The sequence below is a fragment of the Silurus meridionalis genome, chromosome 5, assembly GCF_014805685.1.
Source record: "Silurus meridionalis isolate SWU-2019-XX chromosome 5, ASM1480568v1, whole genome shotgun sequence".
In the NCBI taxonomy this organism is placed as follows: domain Eukaryota; kingdom Metazoa; phylum Chordata; class Actinopteri; order Siluriformes; family Siluridae; genus Silurus; species Silurus meridionalis.
The window spans coordinates 27,392,569-27,412,840 of record NC_060888.1 but is presented as its reverse complement, the minus strand read 5'-3'; the positions used below and the strand labels follow the sequence as shown (position 1 = coordinate 27,412,840).

General features: G+C 42.5%; 1 long non-coding RNA gene across 1 annotated transcript; it reads left to right on the top strand.

Moving 5' to 3' along the window:
- The first annotated feature begins 4,810 nt into the window (after positions 1 to 4,810).
- Positions 4,811 to 6,316, top strand: LOC124386310. Its single transcript, XR_006925899.1, has 3 exons — positions 4,811 to 4,974; positions 5,667 to 5,781; positions 5,901 to 6,316. It is a non-coding gene; the product is annotated as an uncharacterized LOC124386310 (long non-coding RNA).
- The last annotated feature ends 13,956 nt before the right edge of the window (positions 6,317 to 20,272 follow it).

Genomic DNA, 20,272 nt, shown 5'->3' with positions numbered 1-20,272 from the left:
GCTGGTCAGTGTATATTATGTAAAGCAACGATGATTACAGTTGTCTTACCTAAGAAATAAAAATAGGAAAAATCTACTAAAATACAGCAACAGTGTAAACGTAAAAGAGTAAATTTCACGTGTGAAGTTTAGTAGTAGTTGTAAAATAGAACAGCCTTTATTTGTCACATATACATTACTGCAGAGTAAAATTTATTCTTGCTCAGAAGCTGGGGTCAGAGATGATACAGCAACCCTGGAGCACAAAGGGCCCAAGATTGGAAGCTTGGCGATACCAGGGCTTGAACTGCCAACCTTCTGATCAGTAACCCAGCACCTTACCCACTGAGCGACCACTCCCCTTAGTGGTAGTGGTAGTGGTTGTAGTGGTAGTTGTAGTAGTGGTAGTTGTAGTGGTGGTAGTAGTGGTAGTGGTAGTAGTGTTAATAGTGGTAGTGGTAGTAGTGGTAGTTGTTGTAGTAGTAGTAGTGGTAGTAGTGGTAGTGGTAGTAGTGGTAGTTGTAGGGATAGTAGTGGTAGTAGTGGTAGCTGTAGTAGTAGTAGTAGTGGTAGTTGTGGTGGTGGTAGTGGTAGTGGTTGTAGTGGTGGCAGTGGTAGTGGTAGTAGTGGTAGTGGTAGTGTAGTGGTAGTGGTTGTGGTGGTAGTAGTGGTAGTTGTAGTAGTGGTAGTTGTAGTAGTAGTAGTGGTGGTGGTTGTAGTGGTAGTGGTAGTGGTAGTGGTAGTGGTAGTGGTGGTAGTGGTAGTAGTGTGGTGGTAGTGGTGGTGGTGGTTGTAGTGGTAGTGGTAGTAGTAGTAGTAGTAGTGGTAGTAGTGGTAGTGGTGGTGGTGGTAGTGGTAGTGGTGGTGGCAGTGGTAGTGGTGGTGGTTGTGGTGGTGGTGGTGGTGGTGGTAGTGGTGGTGGTGGTGGTGGTGGTTGTAGTAGTAGTAGTAGTGGTGGTTAGTGGTGGTGGTGGTAGTGGTGGTAGTGGTGGTTGTGGTAGTAGTAGTAGTGGTAGTTGTAGTGGTAGTGGTGTGGTAGTGGTGGTGGTTGTAGTGGTAGTAGTGGTAGTGGTGGTTGTGGTGTTAATAGTGTTAGTGGTAGTAGTGGTGGTGGTTGTAGTAGTAATGGTGGTTGTAGTGTTAATAGTGGTAGTGGTAGTAGTGGTAGTTGTAGTAGTAGTGGTAGTGGTGGTTGTGGTAGTAGTGGTGGTTGTATTAGTAGTAGTAGTGGTGGTTGTGGTGGTAGTAGTGGTAGTGGTAGTAGTGGTAGTAGTGGTGGTTGTGGTGGTAGTGGTTGTAGTAGTGGTGGTTGTAGTAGTAGTAGTAGTGGTGGTTGTGGTGTTAATGGTGGTAGTGGTAGTAGTTGTAGTAGTAGTAGTAGTGGTGGTTGTGGTGTTAATAGTGGTGGTGGTAGTAGTGGTGGTTGTAGTAGTGGTGGTAGTGGTGGTAATTGGTGGTTGTAGTAGTGGTGGTTGTAGTAGTAGTAGTAGTAGTAGTGGTGGTTGTGGTGTTAATAGTGGTAGTGGTGGTAGTTGTAGTAGTAGTAGTAGTGGTGGTTGTGGTGTTAATAGTGGTAGTGGTAGTAGTGGTAGTTGTGGTGGTGGTGGTAGTGGTGGTAGTGGTGGTTGTGGTAGTAGTAGTAGTGGTAGTTGTAGTGGTAGTAGTGTGGTAGTGGTGGTGGTTGTAGTGGTAGTAGTGGTAGTGGTGGTTGTGGTGTTAATAGTGTTAGTGGTAGTAGTGGTGGTGGTTGTAGTAGTAATGGTGGTTGTAGTGTTAATAGTGGTAGTGGTAGTAGTGGTAGTTGTAGTAGTAGTGGTAGTGGTGGTTGTGGTAGTAGTGGTGGTTGTATTAGTAGTAGTAGTGGTGGTTGTAGTGGTAGTGGTGGTAGTGGTGGTAGTGGTAGTAGTGGTGGTGGTAGTGGTGGTAATTGGTGGTTGTAGTAGTGGTGGTTGTAGTAGTAGTAGTAGTAGTAGTGGTGGTTGTGGTGTTAATAGTGGTAGTGGTGGTAGTTGTAGTAGTAGTAGTAGTGGTGGTTGTGGTGTTAATAGTGGTAGTGGTAGTAGTGGTAGTTGTAGTAGTGGTGGTAGTAGTGGTAGTGGTGGTGGTGGTAGTGGTAGTAGTGGTAGTTGTAGTAGTAGTGGTGGTTGTGGTGTTAATGGTGGTGGTGGTAGTGGTTGTAGTAGTAGTAGTAGTGGTGGTTGTGGTGTTAATAGTGGTGGTGGTAGTGGTTGTAGTAGTAGTAGTAGTGGTAGTAGTGGTGGTAATAGTGGTAGTAGTGTGGTGGTAGTGGTAGTTGTGGTAGTGGTGGTGGTGGTAGTGGTGGTAGTGGTGGTGGTAGTGGTGGTGGTTGTAGTAGTGGTGGTAATAGTGGTAGTAGTGTTAGTGGTAGTAGTGTTGGTGGTAGTAGTGGTAGTAGTGGTGGTTGTAGTGGTAGTAGTGGTAGTTGTAGTAGTAGTGGTAATAGTGGTAGTAGTGGTAGTGGTAGTGGTAGTAGTGGTAGTGGTAGTAGTGGTAGTAGTGGTAGTTGTAGTTGTAGTAGTGGTAGGGGGTAGTGGTAAGGGGAGCTGGTAGCTCAGTAGTTAAGGCATTGGTGTTTTGGCTCTGAAGGTTGTGAGTTCAAATTAAAGCCCCACCAAGCCCTTAACCCTATAGCTGTTTAGATATTTGAATTAGATAAATGTACACTTCTCTGCATAATGGTGTCTGCAACATGCCATAAATGTAAATGTTCTATCTTACACTTAAATACCTCGTCTTTATTTCACTCAGCGTTGGCTGTTATGCAAGTCGGGCAGACTGAGAGCTGCTGTTTCAACTTTTTCCCTGGAAAAATTCCTTCCAACAAAATCTTGAAGGTTACAAAGACGGGCTCACACTGTACACAGCAAGGCTTCATGTGAGTATCTGACACTTATTACACACTGGATTATACAGAGATGTAATTTATAAAGATCGAAATAAAATCCATTTATAGATCCAGTGAGAGTGAAATGAGTGTGTATCGATGTGTGTTTGTGTGTTTCAGTGTTACTACTCGTAACTACCCCGGCATGTGTGTTCTTGAAGTCACCGCCAATAAAAATGCTAAATCTTAATGCTGCAACACACACACACAACCTCACACACACACACACACACACACACACACACACACACACACACACACACACAAATTTCTCACCAAAATGATCTACGCTGCTGTTGCTCAAGGAAGTGCAGATTCGAATAAAGTTTTTAATGCACCACTGATCGAGTCGTGTGAATCTGTCTCATGAGAAATTGTTAACGAATAGAGCTATGGAATAGAGCATGCTTTCTGCTTGGGAGGTCAAACTCCATCTCCTGCATGTCAATCACAGCGATCCTGATTATGCATAAGAGGGCAGATGGCACTTTAAGTGTATTACGCTGTTGTGTGTATTAGCATAAGGAGATGTTAGAAACAGAAGATGCAGTTATCCAGTGTGATGTTTCAAGTGATAGGGGAGAGCTGAGGAAAAGAAAAATGGAGTATATTTACGTATAGAGGTACTACTAGTTTTTTTCTACATAACATACACTATTTTTTGTTGGTCTTTTCTAGTCGAATAAGTTTAATCCAATTCTCAGTTGTTAAGACATAATTAATATGTATGTTGGTAGAAATTCCCAAAAAAAAACACCTTTTCAGAACTCAAGATTAGATATTATTCCACATGCTCAATCACTGAGACTCGTATTTTCTGATCCTCCATGTGCACTGCGTAATCACTGCCTGAAGCTTTCAAATATGCTGAATGGATGATTCACCTTAAGCATCAGTGGAGTTTTGACTACATGGTTTAATTTTTTTGGTGTGATGCGCACTGGGAGTTTTAGGACATTATGCATGACGATTCCATCACCGAATGTCTGCCGACATATCGAGATTTTTCAAATAAACACCATGCTTGCAAGTTCAGTCTGATACAACAGGAATGCACACCAAGTGCTGGTAACTCCAAAGGACCCATTTAAAAGTTATTGTTGAATCTATACACTTGTAAGCAATGACTCATAGGAAACCACAGAGATCATGCAAGCTGCATCGATGCATCAGTGCCTTCACATGTGTTTTCAGCATTAAATCTGCAAAAGCCTTTAGTCGTCAACGGATTGCATTCACGCTCCGTCGTCATTCACTCATACACATGCAAAGCTGAGAACATGACGAGTCTTGTGAATCTGATCCTGGGCTTCACCCTGATCTCGGCACTCTACTCCAATGCCCAACGTGAGTTTATTACACACTTTCTTTTTACAATATTCATGGTATTTGTAATATATGCAAAAATATTGTTTTCCATTGCAAAATGTGACCATTTTCCTCATTCAGCACGTGTTCAAATGGTGCCAATACTTTCTAAAGAGAACCAGAACAGCCTATACGCAGCGTCTTCTACATGCAAAACATAATAGTTAAAGGCTTCTAATGGTTTTCATGTGCTTTAAAGACTGAAGGAACCTGATGAGAACTCTAAAAACAGCATTGCTTTAAATAACTTTAGGACCAGAACAGGTTATATAACCAATTAATCTAGAGGTCAGTAGAAAAATACAAATGTATCCCACATTGTCACACACACACACACACACACACACACACACACACACACTGTTACAGTATAATAAGAAGCTGTTCATTCATTTTTGCATTTGTTTATTGTTGAAAGAATGTGAGATGGATACGTTACTATCCTCTACATGAATCTCGTCCGTAGATCTTCAGGACTTGTTTGTATTTAGGCTGAGTGGCGGATGTGGTTTAGCGCAGGAGGTGTGTGTAGAGCCTCGCAGTTAAGAGAAAATGTGCATTCGAATAAACGTAATAAATGGGCAGTGAAAATATGACTCAAGCGAATATAATGTAAGCGATAAAAGAGAGAAGACCTGCACTTAATGAGGACATGATGATGAGTCGTGTGTATCTGATCCTGGGCTTTTGCCTGATCATGGCGCTCTACTCGGACACTCAGCGTGAGTTTATTACACAATCCTCTGGATATCTTTACTACAACAAGTGTATAAGTATAGAATATTGTTTATTATTACACATTCAGTCCATCTTTTTTGAGTATATACAAATGTAACATTTATAAGGTCTTTTATGACCCATTTATTTTAATCTGAACCCTTTGGTTAATGGAAAGAGACAAAGTGGAATTAGGATTTCAACAGAAAATTTACAAATGAGCTGATTTTCATGTAAAGTGAATTATATAGTTGTTATAATCTATTACTATTTGTTGTATAGAGTGAAATTCTACTCAGGGTATAATCTTAAGACCTAATCTTCAAACCATATCCCATATACAGGAAACAATAACACGTCTGAGTGCATTACGTACAATCTATAAAAAAACGTGGGATTCTAGTCATTCTTCAGTTTCCTGAATTTTGCATTGAAATCAATTTAGTTCTGCTACGAAGTTGTATGTTGTTCATTTCTACAATGTGAATATACTGTAATCTATTTCTGTTTTTTAATTTTATAATTCCAATTTCTACATTTTTTTTATACTGTTTTAATTTTATTCTCCACGATTTCTTGAACAGCCGATAAAAAAAAAAATCATTGCATGTGTACGGTTATGTACGTGTATGTTTTTTTACATTTATGCGTTAATTCCAGAGTAATCTGTAAGAGCTTGTCGGTTTCTCTCACTCAGCGTTCAGCCTCCACGCAGTCCCGTGCTGTTTCAGGTTCTTTAAAGGCAAAATTCCTCCCGAAAGAATCCTGAAGGTGGAAAAGACAAACTCACACTGTACGATGCACGGCTTCATGTGAGTATCTGCAATAAGAATAATTGATGATAGTGATAAATAACTTGCGAATATTTGTTATAATACACTGAAGTGCTGATGTGTGTGTGTGTGTGTGTGTGTGTGTGTGTGTGTTACAGTGTCACAACAGATAGCAATCCTGGCCTCTGTGTTCTCAAAAACCCCCTGGGATAATATATATAATGTATTCATATTTATAACTTCTTTGTTTACTCCATTTTTTTAATAATTTGAAGCTTTTTTCAATGTTCAATATTGTTCATCACATTTGTGATTATAATTGTGCTGTTACAGTAAATGATTCTTTTGATTGTAACATATCATTTTTTTCATTTATTTATAAACTCCCATATCAAAATATATTTTCTTTTATTAAATTATCCCAAAGTCTTAGAAACATTCCTTTACGATTTCTTTGCCTGTAGAAACCTGTAGAAATATATTATTAAATATATTATATTCAAGTCAAATCTGAACTCTTTGCTATTTTTTCCTCTAAAATAACTGTAGATTTTGTTATCAGACAGGAATAAAACTTAAGGACTTTGAAATCTGGACATGTTACATTTATGGTTTTGTTGATGAATCATATTCGATGGGATTTTAAACACAATATGGTAATTGTTTCTTGACATACAGACATATTTTTATTATATGAAATATAATCTATATATTAGATAAAAAAATAATTTGTTAGAAAATAAATCTATCAAAATGCTTTGCTCCATACATAATTCTTCTCGAGGACACGTGAGAAAAAAAATGTTCGAGTCAGAAATTCTGAAAATGAAACTGACACGTGGGCGATTTAAAAGCAGCTCCTGAGAGAACATGGTGTAATGGATAGAGTAATGTCCATGAGACACTGTTGTGTGAATGCAATACAACATGGGGCCAATTATCTGGTATAATGAATATGTGTGCAGCAACATCTCCAGGTCACTTGATGGGTCCTGAGCAGCACTGCTGTTGGGGATTTGAAACTTCATCATGGCAAGGAAATTGTGTCACATTGAACAATTCACTAACGTTGCCAGAGGGCATCGTCCTACATATTAAGAGTTTCTTCTGTTAATCCTCTTGTGAGAATCCCTCCATCATTTACCACTGAACCATACTCTCTCCATCCTCTACCACTGCACTACACTCCCTCCATCCTCTACCACTGCATTACACTCCCTCCATCCTCTACCACTGCATTACACTCCCTCCATCCTCTACCACTGCATTACACTCCCTCCATCCTCTACCACTGCATTACACTCCCTCCATCCTCTACCACTGCATTACTCTCCCTTCATCTTCTATCACTGAATTACACTCTCTCCATCCTCTACCATGGCATTACTCCTCCTCCATCCTCTACCACTGTATTACACTCCCTTCATCCTTTACCACTGCATTACACTCCCTCCATCCGCCACCACTGCATTACACTCTCTCCATCCGCTACTACTGCATTATACTCCTTCTATCCTCTAGCACTGCATTACACTCCCTCCATCTTCTACCACTGCATTACACTTCCTCCATCCTCTACCACTGCATTACTCTCCCTCCATCTTCTACCACTGTATTACACTCCCTTCATCCTTTACCACTGCATTACACTCCCTTCATCCTTTACCACTGCATTACACTCCCTCCATCCACCACCACTGCATTACACTCCCTTCATCTTCTACCACTGGATTACTCTCCCTCCATCCTCTACCACTGCATTACACTCCCTCCATCCTCTACCACTGCACTACACTCCCTCCATCCTCTACCACTGCATTACACTCCCTCCATCCTCTACCACTGCATTACTCTCCCTCCATCCTCTACCACTGAACCATGCTATTTCTATACTCTACCACTGCATTACACTCCCTCCATCATTTACCACTGCATTACACTCCCTTTATCCTCTACCACTGCTTTACACTCCCTCTAACCTCTACCACTGCATTACTCTCCCACTAACCTCTACCACTGCATTACACTCAGTTTATCCTTCCACTGCATTACACTCCCTCTAACCTCTACCACTGCATTACTCTCCCTCTAACCTCTACAACTGCATTACACTCCCTCTAACCTCTACCACTGCATTACACTCCCTCCATGCTCTACTACTGCATTACACTCCGTCCATTATTTACCATTGTAAAACCACTTGTGAAATTGGTTTCTCATGGAATAACTAGACATACATTTGCTGTTCGGCCGACTCTTCATTTAATCAGTGAATTTCTTCTTTCTTGTTTCTGTAATGAAAATATAAGATGCAATGCAATTAGCACGTGCTTCAAGTTCGAGGACAAAAAAATGATTAAACTTCATGAAAAATATAGATAATCAAATATACATGTAAAACAATATCACAGATATGATTTAGATGAAACATTTTCTTGCCAGTTACTATTAGATCTCTTTTAGATAAATGTACATAAGTTTTAGTAGCTAGTAAAACCTCAGAGGAAGAAGTGGTGAGATAAGAAACAGCTTTACACACTTTCAGCATTTGGACAGTTTGCTCCAAACATTCAGCTGAAATACTTTGCTGTGCCTCTTGTAAAACTCCTCACTAGATAGAGATTTCTTTCTTTCTTGTGATGCAGTTCATCTCAGAGCAGTTCAGTAGGATTTAGGTGCGGTGATTGGGCAGGTCGTTACATGATAGACATCACTCCAGACATCTGTCTGCTCTCTAAATAACACATACAGAACTCAGACATTCGCTTGGACTCGTCTTGTTGTATGGTGAAGTCGGTTCCAATGAGCCGCAGTCCAGACGGAACTGCATGGGGCTGAAGTATGGAATGGGGAGCCATGATGGTTCAGGATTCATTTCACTTTCTGGAATCTTCTCTGCTCCAAAACAACCCCATACCATTAAACTTCCACTTCCATGTGTGAGTGTGTGGGTGAGTGAGTTTGATCACATCTTATCTCCTGTTCTCTGTCTTACACAAGTTCACAGTTTTTCCCACCTAGTGTTTTTCACACATCTGCTTATCTCACCACTTCCTCTACTGAGGTTATATGAAGGTGAATGTAAGAAAAAGGATTCTGATCTTTTCACTTTTAGTGCAAATATATGCAATACACAGAAACCAGGCACATGCATGTTCAGTTTGTTGGGAGACAAAGTAGGTAGAAAAACAGAGATTTAAAAAAAAATTAAAGCACTGCTGGATGCTGTGGTGCATTAGATGTGGCTTAAAAACTGCTCATGACTCAGCTGACATCAAATGGAAGTTCATTCCAGCACTTTGACTTGTCTTGGGAGCAGAGAAGAGTTTTGAGGTCTGCATGCTGGTAGCTTGGTGGTTAAGGCGCTAGAAATTAAATTCTAGGTCATGGGTTCAAATCCTGAAGGGATTTGAGGGTTAAAGGAATTGGTTAGCTGATGAAGGGAGCATTGTAAAGTGGTAGAGGATGAGAGGATTGGTGGAAGATGACGGAGGGATCGGTTGTAGATGATGGAGAGATGGTGGTGCAGTGGTAGAAAATATATAGAGAGGTAGAATACAGAGAGATCAGTGGTAGAGGATGGAGGGATCAGTGGTAGAAGATGAAGGGATCAGTGGTAGAGGATAGAGGGGTCAGTGGTAGAGGATAGAGGGTCAGTGGTAGAGGATGGAGATCAGTGGTAGAGGATGGAGGATCAGTGGTAGAAGATGGAGAGATCAGTGGTGGAGGATGGAGAGATCAGTGGTAGAGGATGGAGAGATCAGTGGTAGAGGATGGAGGGATCAGTGGTAGAGGATGGAGGGATCAGTGTTAAATGATGGATGGGTCAGTGGTAGAAGATGGAGAGATCAGTGGTAGAGGATGGAGATCAGTGGTGGAGGATGGAGAGATCAGTGGTAGAAGATGGAGAGATCAGTGGTAGAGGATGGAGAGATCAGTGGTAGAGGATGGAGGGATCAGTGGTAGAGGATGGAGGGGTCAGTGGTAGAGGATAGAGGTCAGTGGTAGAGGATGGAGGGATCAGTTGTAGAGGATAGAGGGTCAGTGGTAGAGGATAGAGGGTCAGTGGTAGAGGATGGAGGGATCAGTGGTAGAGGATAGAGGGTCAGTGGTAGAGGATAGAGGGTCAGTGGTAGAGGATGGAGGGATCAGTGGTAAATGATGGAGTGGTCAGTGGTAGAGGATGGAGGGATCAGTGGTAGAAGATGGAGGGATCAGTGTTAAATGATGGAGGGGTCAGTGGTAGAAGATGGAGAGATCAGTGGTAGAGGATGGAGAGATCAGTGGTAGATGATGGAGGGATTAGTGGTAGAGGATGGAGGGATCAGTGGTAGATAATGGAGGGGTCAGTGGTAGAGGATGGAGAGATCAGTGGTAGAGAATGGAGGGATCAGTGGTAGAGGATGGAGGGATCAGTGGTTGAGGATGGAGGGATCAGTGGTAGAGGATGGAGAGATCAGTGGTAGAGGATGGAGGGATCAGTGGTAGAAGATGGAGGGATCAGTGTTAAATGATGGAGGGGTCAGTGGTAGAGGATGGAGAGATCAGTGGTAGAGGATGGAGATCAGTGGTAGAGGATGGAGGGATTAGTGGTAGAGGATGGAGGGATCAGTGGTAGATGATGGAGAGATCAGTGGTTGAGGATGAAGGGATCAGTGGTAGAGGATGGAGAGATCAGTGGTAGAAGATGGAGGGATCAGTGGTAGAGGATAGAGGGGTCAGTGGTAGTGGATGGAGGGATCAGTGGTAGAGGATGGAGGGATCAGTGGTAGAGGATGGAGGGATCAGTGGTAGAGGATGGAGAGATCAGTGGTTGAGGATGAAGGGATCAGTGGTAGAAGATGGAGAGATCAGTGGTAGAGGATAGAGGGATCAGTGGTAGAGGATGGAGAGATCAGTGGTTGAGGATGAAGGGATCAGTGGTAGAAGATGGAGAGATCAGTGGTAGAAGATGGAGGGATCAGTGGTAGAGGATAGAGGGTCAGTGGTAGTGGATGGAGGGATCAGTGGTAGTGGATGGAGAGATCAGTGGTTGAGGATGAAGGGATCAGTGGTAGAGATGGAGAGATCAGTGGTAGAAGATGGAGGGATCAGTGGTAGAGGATAGAGGGGTCAGTGGTAGTGGATGGAGGGATCAGTGGTAGTGGATGGAGGGATCAGTGGTAGAAGATGGAGAGATCAGTGGTAGAAGATGGAGGGATCAGTGGTAGAGGATAGAGGGGTCAGTGGTAGTGGATGGAGGGATCAGTGGTAGTGGATGGAGGGATCAGTGGTAGAGGATGGAGGGATCAGTGGTAGAGGATGGATGGATCATTATATTAAATTTCATCAAATTACAAATACATAAAACAAACAAAATATTTAACATTTTTAAAGAAGAGAAGAAATAACCTTTATGACTTTTATGCACATTTATTAGACTAAAACACCTCGTCTGTCTCTTAATCAGCTGTAGCTCTGGAATCTAGCACTTATTAATATCAGATATCATCTAAAAGATAAACTGTAGAGTTTGAGCAGAGGAAGTTAAGGAGGTGGGTGTAGCTGTTTAGGGGGGGGATACATGAATTTAGTATGAAAAGATAAATTCTAACCTACACAGAGCAAATCAGATCGCACACAGAGACAAGATAAGTAAGAAGATCTTTACACTTTAGCCGAGTACATGAAGATGAGGTGTGTGTTTCTGCTCCTGGGACTCGTCCTGATCATGACGTTTTACTCAGACGCTATACGTGAGTTTGTTACCTTTTATTATTTATTTTATTATTTTTAGATTTTTACTATTGTTGTAGTGATACTGTTATATAATATATGGGACACAAGCACACACTTTATCACGCATATTCTTTATATATATCAATATATAACACATTCATTAGAATTCTTAAAATCTTAATTTAAGTCAATTATTAGATTTAAAGGAATTACCACTCGAGCCAAAGAAGCGAAAATATTGGCACCTTGTTCCCTGTTTATTAATGAAAATTATGTATTTGCTTTGTGGATAATTCAACATTCTCAGCCATGCATTTGGTTCAACTGATGAAGTAAAGGGTGCCAATACTTTATAAAAAGAACAGAACAGCCCATATAAAGAAATATTACACATTCAAAATGACTTATGTGAGATGTAGACTTGATAAAATGCAGTGAATATAAGTAAAGCAGCGATTATTACAGTGTACTTGAGAGGAGTGTACATTTCATGTTAAGATTTAATTGAATTATTATTATTATTAGTAGTAGTTTTTCCCCCCTCCTGCTATCTGAGGAAGTTTTTCCTTGTCACATTTGCCACTTGCTTATGGACAAACTTACAATTATAAGGACATTTGAGACAATGTCTATTTATAAAAGTGCTATACAAATAAAAATTATCTGAATTGAATTGAACACTTGGTCTTTATTTCACTCAGCGTTTGCTATTCAACACATGCATTTTGAGGGCTGCTGTTTCAAATTTTTCACTGGAAAAATTCCTCCCCAAAGAATCTTGAAGGTTCAAAGGACAGGTTTACACTGTCGAGAGCGAGGCTTCATGTGAGTATCTGACACTTACACACAGATTACTGATATATACTGGTTTATACTGTGATGTAACAGATCAAGATTGAAATCAAATTCAATGAGAGTGGAATGAGTGTGTATCGATGTGTGTTTGTGTGTTTCAGTGTTACTACTCCTATCCACTATGGCCTGTGTGTTCGTGAAGTCCCTGCCAAAAAAAATGCTAAATCTTAATGCTGCTACACCCCCCACCCCACACACACACACACACACACACACACACACACACACACACACACACACACACACACACATACACACACACACATTATGATGCACATGGTGGCCGCTTTTGCTTAAATAAATGCAGATTGAAATAAAGCTGAGTCGTGTGTTTCTTCACCAGAAACGTTACTGTCTTATAAGAAAGTGTTTACAAATAGAGCTCGTGGATGTAGATGAGAATTATCCCTCGATCAGAAAGCATTTTATGCCAAAGGATCGATGCTGACTGTGCTTTTTGAGTGGGCGGGGCATAATCCACAAATAAACACTGTTGTGTGTACAGCAACTTTTCTGGGTCTTCGACCACCTGTTTCATCCTCTACCACTGCACCATGCTCATCTCCATCCTCCACCACTGCACCATGCTCATCTCCATCCTCTACCACTGCACCATGCTCATCTCCATCCTCTACCACTGCACCATGCTCATCTCCATCCTCCACCACTGCACCATGCTCATCTCCATCCTTCACCACTGCACCATGCTCATCTCCATCCTCCACCACTGCACCATGCTCATCTCCATCCTCCACCACTGCACCATGCTTATCTCCATCCTCCACCACTGCTCCATGCTCATCTCCATCCTCCACCACTGCACCATGCTCATCTCCATCCTCCACCACTGCACCATGCTCATCTCCATCTCCACCACTGCACCATGCTCATCTCCATCCTCCACCACTGCACCATGCTCATCTCCATCCTCCACCACTGCACCATGCTCATCTCCATCATCCACCACTGCACCATGCTCATCTCCATCCTCTACCACTGCACCATGCTCATCTCCATCCTCCACCACTGCACCATGCTCATCTCCATCCTCACCACTGCACCATGCTCATCTCCATCCTTCACCACTGCACCATGTCATCTCCATCCTCCACCACTGCACCATGCTCATCTCATCCTCTACCACTGCACCATGCTCATCTCCATCCTCCACCACTGCACCATGCTCATCTCATCATCTACCACTGCACCATGCTCATCTCCATCCTCACCACTGCACCATGCTCATCTCAATCATCTACCACTGCACCATGCTCATCTCCATCCTCTACCACTGCACCATGCTCATCTCCATCCTCCACTGCACCATGCTTATCTCCATCCTCCACTGCACCATGCTCATCTCCATCCTCCACTGCACCATGCTCATCTCATCATCTACCACTGCACCATGCTCATCTCCATCCTCCACCACTGCACCATGCTCATCTCATCATCTACCACTGCACCATGCTCATCTCCATCCTCCACCACTGCACCATGCTCATCTCCATCCTTCACCACTGCACCACTGCTCCATGCTCATCTCATCCTCTACCACTGCACCATGCTCATCTCCATCCTCCACTGCACCATGCTCATCTCCATCCTCCACCACTGCACCATGCTCATCTCATCCTCCACCACTGCACCATGTCATCTCCATCCTCCACCACTGCTCCATGCTCATCTCCATCCTCCACCACTGCACCATGCTTATCTCCATCCTCCACCACTGCACCATGCTCATCTCCATCCTCCACCACTGCACCATGCTCATCTCCATCCTCCACCACTGCACCATGCTCATCTCCATCATCCACCACTGCACCATGCTCATCTCCATCCTCCACTGCACCATGCTTATCTCCATCCTCCACCACTGCACCATGCTCATCTCCATCCTCCACCACTGCTCCATGCTCATCTCATCCTCCACCACTGCACCATGCTCATCTCCATCCTCCACCACTGCACCATGCTTATCTCCATCCTCTACCACTGCACCATGCTCATCTCCATCCTCCACCACTGCACCATGCTCATCTCCATCCTCCACCACTGCACCATGCTCATCTCCATCATCCACCACTGCACCATGCTCATCTCAATCATCTACCACTGCACCATGCTCATCTCCATCCTCCACTGCACCATGCTCATCTCCATCATCCACCACTGCACCATGCTCATCTCAATCATCTACCACTGCACCACTGCTCCATGCTCATCTCATCCTCCACCACTGCACCATGCTCATCTCAATCATCTACCACTGCACCATGCTCATCTCATCCTCCACCACTGCACCATGCTTATCTCCATCCTCCACCACTGCACCATGCTCATCTCCATCCTCCACCACTGCACCATGCTCATCTCCATCCTCCACCACTGCACCATGCTCATCTCCATCCTCCACTGCACCATGCTCATCTCATCCTCCACCACTGCACCATGCTCATCTCCATCCTCCACCACTGCACCATGCTCATCTCCATCATCCACCACTGCACCATGCTCATCTCCATCCTCTACCACTGCACCATGCTTATCTCCATCCTCCACCACTGCACCATGCTCATCTCCATCCTCTACCACTGCACCATGCTCATCTCCATCCTCCACCACTGCACCATGCTCATCTCCATCCTCCACCACTGCACCATGCTCATCTCCATCCTCTACCACTGCACCATGCTCATCTCCATCCTCCACCACTGCACCATGCTCATCTCCATCCTCCACCACTGCACCATGCTCATCTCCATCATCCACCACTGCACCATGCTCATCTCAATCATCTACCACTGCACCATGCTCATCTCCATCCTCTACCACTGCACCATGCTCATCTCCATCATCCACCACTGCACCATGCTCATCTCAATCATCTACCACTGCACCATGCTCATCTCCATCCTCCACCACTGCACCATGCTCATCTCAATCATCTACCACTGCACCATGCTCATCTCCATCCTCCACCACTGCACCATGCTCATCTCAATCATCTACCACTGCACCATGCTCATCTCCATCCTCCACCACTGCACCACTGCTCATCTCCATCCTTCACCACTGCACCATGCTCATCTCCATCCTCTACCACTGCACCATGCTCATCTCCATCCTCCACCACTGCACCATGCTTATCTCCATCCTCCACCACTGCACCATGCTCATCTCCATCCTCCACCACTGCACCATGCTCATCTCCATCCTCCACCACTGCACCATGCTCATCTCCATCCTCCACCACTGCACCATGCTCATCTCCATCCTCCACCACTGCACCATGCTCATCTCCATCATCCACCACTGCACCATGCTCATCTCCATCCTCTACCACTGCACCATGCTTATCTCCATCATCCACCACTGCACCATGCTCATCTCCATCCTCTACCACTGCACCATGCTCATCTCCATCCTCTACCACTGCACCATGCTCATCTCCATCCTCCACCACTGCACCATGCTCATCTCCATCCTCCACCACTGCACCATGCTCATCTCCATCCTCTACCACTGCACCATGCTCATCTCCATCCTCCACCACTGCACCATGCTCATCTCCATCCTCCACCACTGCACCATGCTCATCTCCATCATCCACCACTGCACCATGCTCATCTCAATCATCTACCACTGCACCATGCTCATCTCCATCCTCTACCACTGCACCATGCTCATCTCCATCATCCACCACTGCACCATGCTCATCTCAATCATCTACCACTGCACCATGCTCATCTCCATCCTCCACCACTGCACCATGCTCATCTCAATCATCTACCACTGCACCATGCTCATCTCCATCCTCCACCACTGCACCATGCTCATCTCCATCCTTCACCACTGCACCATGCTCATCTCCATCCTCTACCACTGCACCATGCTCATCTCCATCCTCCACCACTGCACCATGCTCATCTCCATCCTCCACCACTGCACCATGCTTATCTCCATCCTCTACCACTGCACCATGCTCATCTACATCCTCCACCACTGCACCATGCTCATCTCCATCCTCCACCACTGCACCATGCTCATCTCCATCCTCCACCACTGCACCATGCTCATCTCCATCCTCCACCACTGCACCATGCTCATCTCCATCATCCACCACTGCACCATGCTCATCTCCATCCTCTACCACTGCACCATGCTTATCTCCATCCTCCACCACTGCACCATGCTCATCTCCATCCTCTACCACTGCACCATGCTCATCTCCATCCTCCACCACTGCACCATGCTCATCTCCATCCTCCACCACTGCACCATGCTCATCTCCATCCTCTACCACTGCACCATGCTCATCTCCATCCTCCACCACTGCACCATGCTCATCGCCATCCTCCACCACTGCACCATGCTCATCTCCATCATCCACCACTGCACCATGCTCATCTCAATCATCTACCACTGCACCATGCTCATCTCCATCCTCTACCACTGCACCATGCTCATCTCCATCATCCACCACTGCACCATGCTCATCTCAATCATCTACCACTGCACCATGCTCATCTCCATCCTCTACCACTGCACCATGCTCATCTCAATCATCCACCACTGCACCACTGCACCACTGCACCACTGCTCCACTCATCTCTTAGACTACAAGCATGCAGGCCTCAAGACGCTTCTCTCTTCCCAAATCAAGGTACTGGAATGAACTTTCATTTGATGTCAGATGAGTCATGAACAGTTTTCAAACAACATCTAAAAAAACGTTGAGATCTTTTCTAGATAAATTTAGATACAATTTCAGTAGCTTGTATAACCTCAGTGGAGGAAGTGGTGAGATGAGGAGGTATGTGAAAATCTACTGAAACTCTATACCTGGAAGTTTAAATGGTATAAAGAGAAGGGCTTCACATACCTCCTGAGAACATGAAGATGTTTTTCTTATCCTGGGCTCCATAGCGTTCTACTCGAGTGCTCAGTGTGAGTTTATTACAACACATTGGTTTGAACCAAAAATCATCAGACAAGTCTCATCTGCTTGTTGTTCTTCTAAAGTAATAGTTTCTTTGCTGCAATTCGAACCATGAAGGTCTGACTCACACAGTCTCCTCTGAGCAGTGGATGCTGAAATGTGTCTGTAAATTCTGTTGTTCTGTGGCTGGTAATTTTAAAAATCTTTTGCAGCAGAAGTCGCTCTTAAGCTTCCTTTCCTGGGACAGTCCTCATGAGATCCTGCTTCATCCTAGCGTTTGATGGTTTTGGAGACTACACTTTGGAATGCATTAAAGTTTTTGAAATAATATCAGATTGACCTTCATTTCTTCAAGCGATCATGGATCGAGAGTTACTTAAATAGGACTATCTAACTCTTTACTTAACTAAGTGTTTCTTCATAATATGGATTTGTACAGGAGTTGTAGTAGCACTAATATCGCTATTTACTCTGTACTCACTCTTTTCCATGCACAAGACAACTGATGGTCTGAAGCACATTAAGAAGACAAGAAATGTCATAAATGAACTCTTGATAACGCTCACCTGCGGACTGAAAGCCTTTCTAGGTGACTACCACGAAAATCTGAAGAGAGAATGCGATGAGTTTTCCAAGCTGTCATCAAAGTTAAATGTAACCACATTGGACAATCTAAAATACATGATTGAAGAACTGTTGAAGGAGCCACTGATGGAGAAGTTATATATATATATTTGACTAAAACACCTTGTCTGTCTTTAGCTTGTCTTTACCAGAAAAGAAAGATCAAGAGCTACCTCTGCTGCAGAGGATAACTTTATTAAAGTGATGGAATGCTGCATCAGATGACCTGGTCTTCACAATCAACTGATCTAAATCCAGTTGAGATGGTTTGGGATGATTTGGAGCAGAAAATGAAGGAAAAGCAGTCAACAAGCACTCTGGGAACTTCTCAAGAATGCCAGAGCATGAGAATGTGCATAGATGTCCATCTAAAAATGTATACTTTGAAGAATCGATAAAATAAAATATATTCTGGGTTTTTTAACATTTTATTTTTAGTACATAATTCTCACGTTCTTTCATAGTTTAGATGTCTTTAGTATTAATGTACATTGTTGAGAAGAAAAAACACTGATGGAGTAGGCGTGTCCAAACGGTTGACTAGTACTATATATATATATATATATATATATATATATATATATATATATATATATATATATATATATATATGCATTATGTACCATAAACTATGTAATAAACTCATGAGTAAAATATGACTCTTCAAGTTTCCAGAAGGTGTGTGTGTGTGTGTGTGTGTGTGTGTGTGTGTGTGTGTGTGTGTGTGTGTGTGTGTAGCTCTAGTTAGCACCTTTCATAGGCATGTTTGTTCTACACATATCTCTTCAATTTACCACTTCCTCTATTCAAACACTGCATCCGCTAAAGAGCAACACATTGTGGTGGAGTCAAGATTTACAGCCTGTAGAAGATCAAGAGAAGAAACTAATCATGATTTACACATTAAACACTGATACACAGCGTCGAGTGTGACAGTGACAGTGACAGAGACAGTGACAGTGACAGTGTGTGTAGCCTCATTTTTAAAATAATTAAATAATGTGTAGGTGTGTACAGATGTTCCCTCGACATCAGGAACACAGAGAGTATCTTCATGTTAATAAATATAGATAATAGAATGCGCGCACACACACACACACACACACACACACACACACACACACACACACACATATATGAACATATAGTCTTTATAGCAAGTAGGAGGGGTTTATTACTATCGTCTAGAAACAATTTATCAGATCTTTGATGACCACAACCTGAGAAGACCTGATTTTGTGTGTGTGTGTGTGTGTGTGTGTGTGTGTGTGTGTGTGTGTCTGTGTGTGTGTATATACATATAAAAAGAGCTAGTACACTGTGACTAGTTCTTGAAGTTGAAGTTGAAAAGAGACAAGAGAAGATCTTCACACACACATTTTGCGAACATGAAGATGAGTTTTGTGTTTCTGCTCCTGGGCTTCATCCTGATCATGGCGCACGACTCGGATGCCAAAGGTGACTTTATTACACACTTTAATATTTAATATCTAAATTTTCTATCTACAATAAGCTTATATGTGCATGTATACTGTATATACTGTATATTTATAAAATAGAAATACCCTTGATAATAATAATTTATTAATTAAATAATAATTCAATTGTTTTTTATTATTAATTTTATGAATAGTAATAAATCTAATCTAAAAAGAATCTAATTCTATTAATAATCTATTATTACTATTACAATTACTTCTACTCTGTATATCTGTTAATAAAGATATAAAATGCATAAGATTATTACAAAAATAATATATTTATTCAATTGATTGCTAATAATAATGAAGTAATTATTTATATTATGGTTAAATATGTTTTATTAGTAATAATTTTATTAATTATACAAATAAAAATACTACTAATAATTGTATTGTTATGAAATTATTTTATTAAAATTAATTTGATTAGGTATTATTATTTATTTATTGTTTTCATTGTTGTTGCTGTTCGTAGAATCGCTGTTTGTGTTTCCAGATGTTTTAAGAGTGAAATCCTTTATATAAACTATAAAATATCTGATGTGTAGGTTTTAATTCTGACTTGAGAAAGCGACCATCTCTCTCGTTCTCAGTGCCTGATCCTCTTCCTGTTCCATGCTGTTTCAAATTCTTTTCGGGTAAAATACCTCCTCGTAACATCCTGAAGGTGAAAAAGACGGACTCTCAGTGCACACAGCAGGGCTTCATGTAAGAGTTTGAGTTTAGACACGAATTCTAAACACCTGATCACTTTATACATATTATAATAATCTTATGATATGAAGATAATAATATTATTTTATATATGCAATCTGATGTAAGCCATTTGTAAAAATGACAGTGTGTGTGTGTGTGTGTGTGTGTGTGTGTGTGTGTGTGTGTGTGTGTGTGTTTTACAGTGTTACGA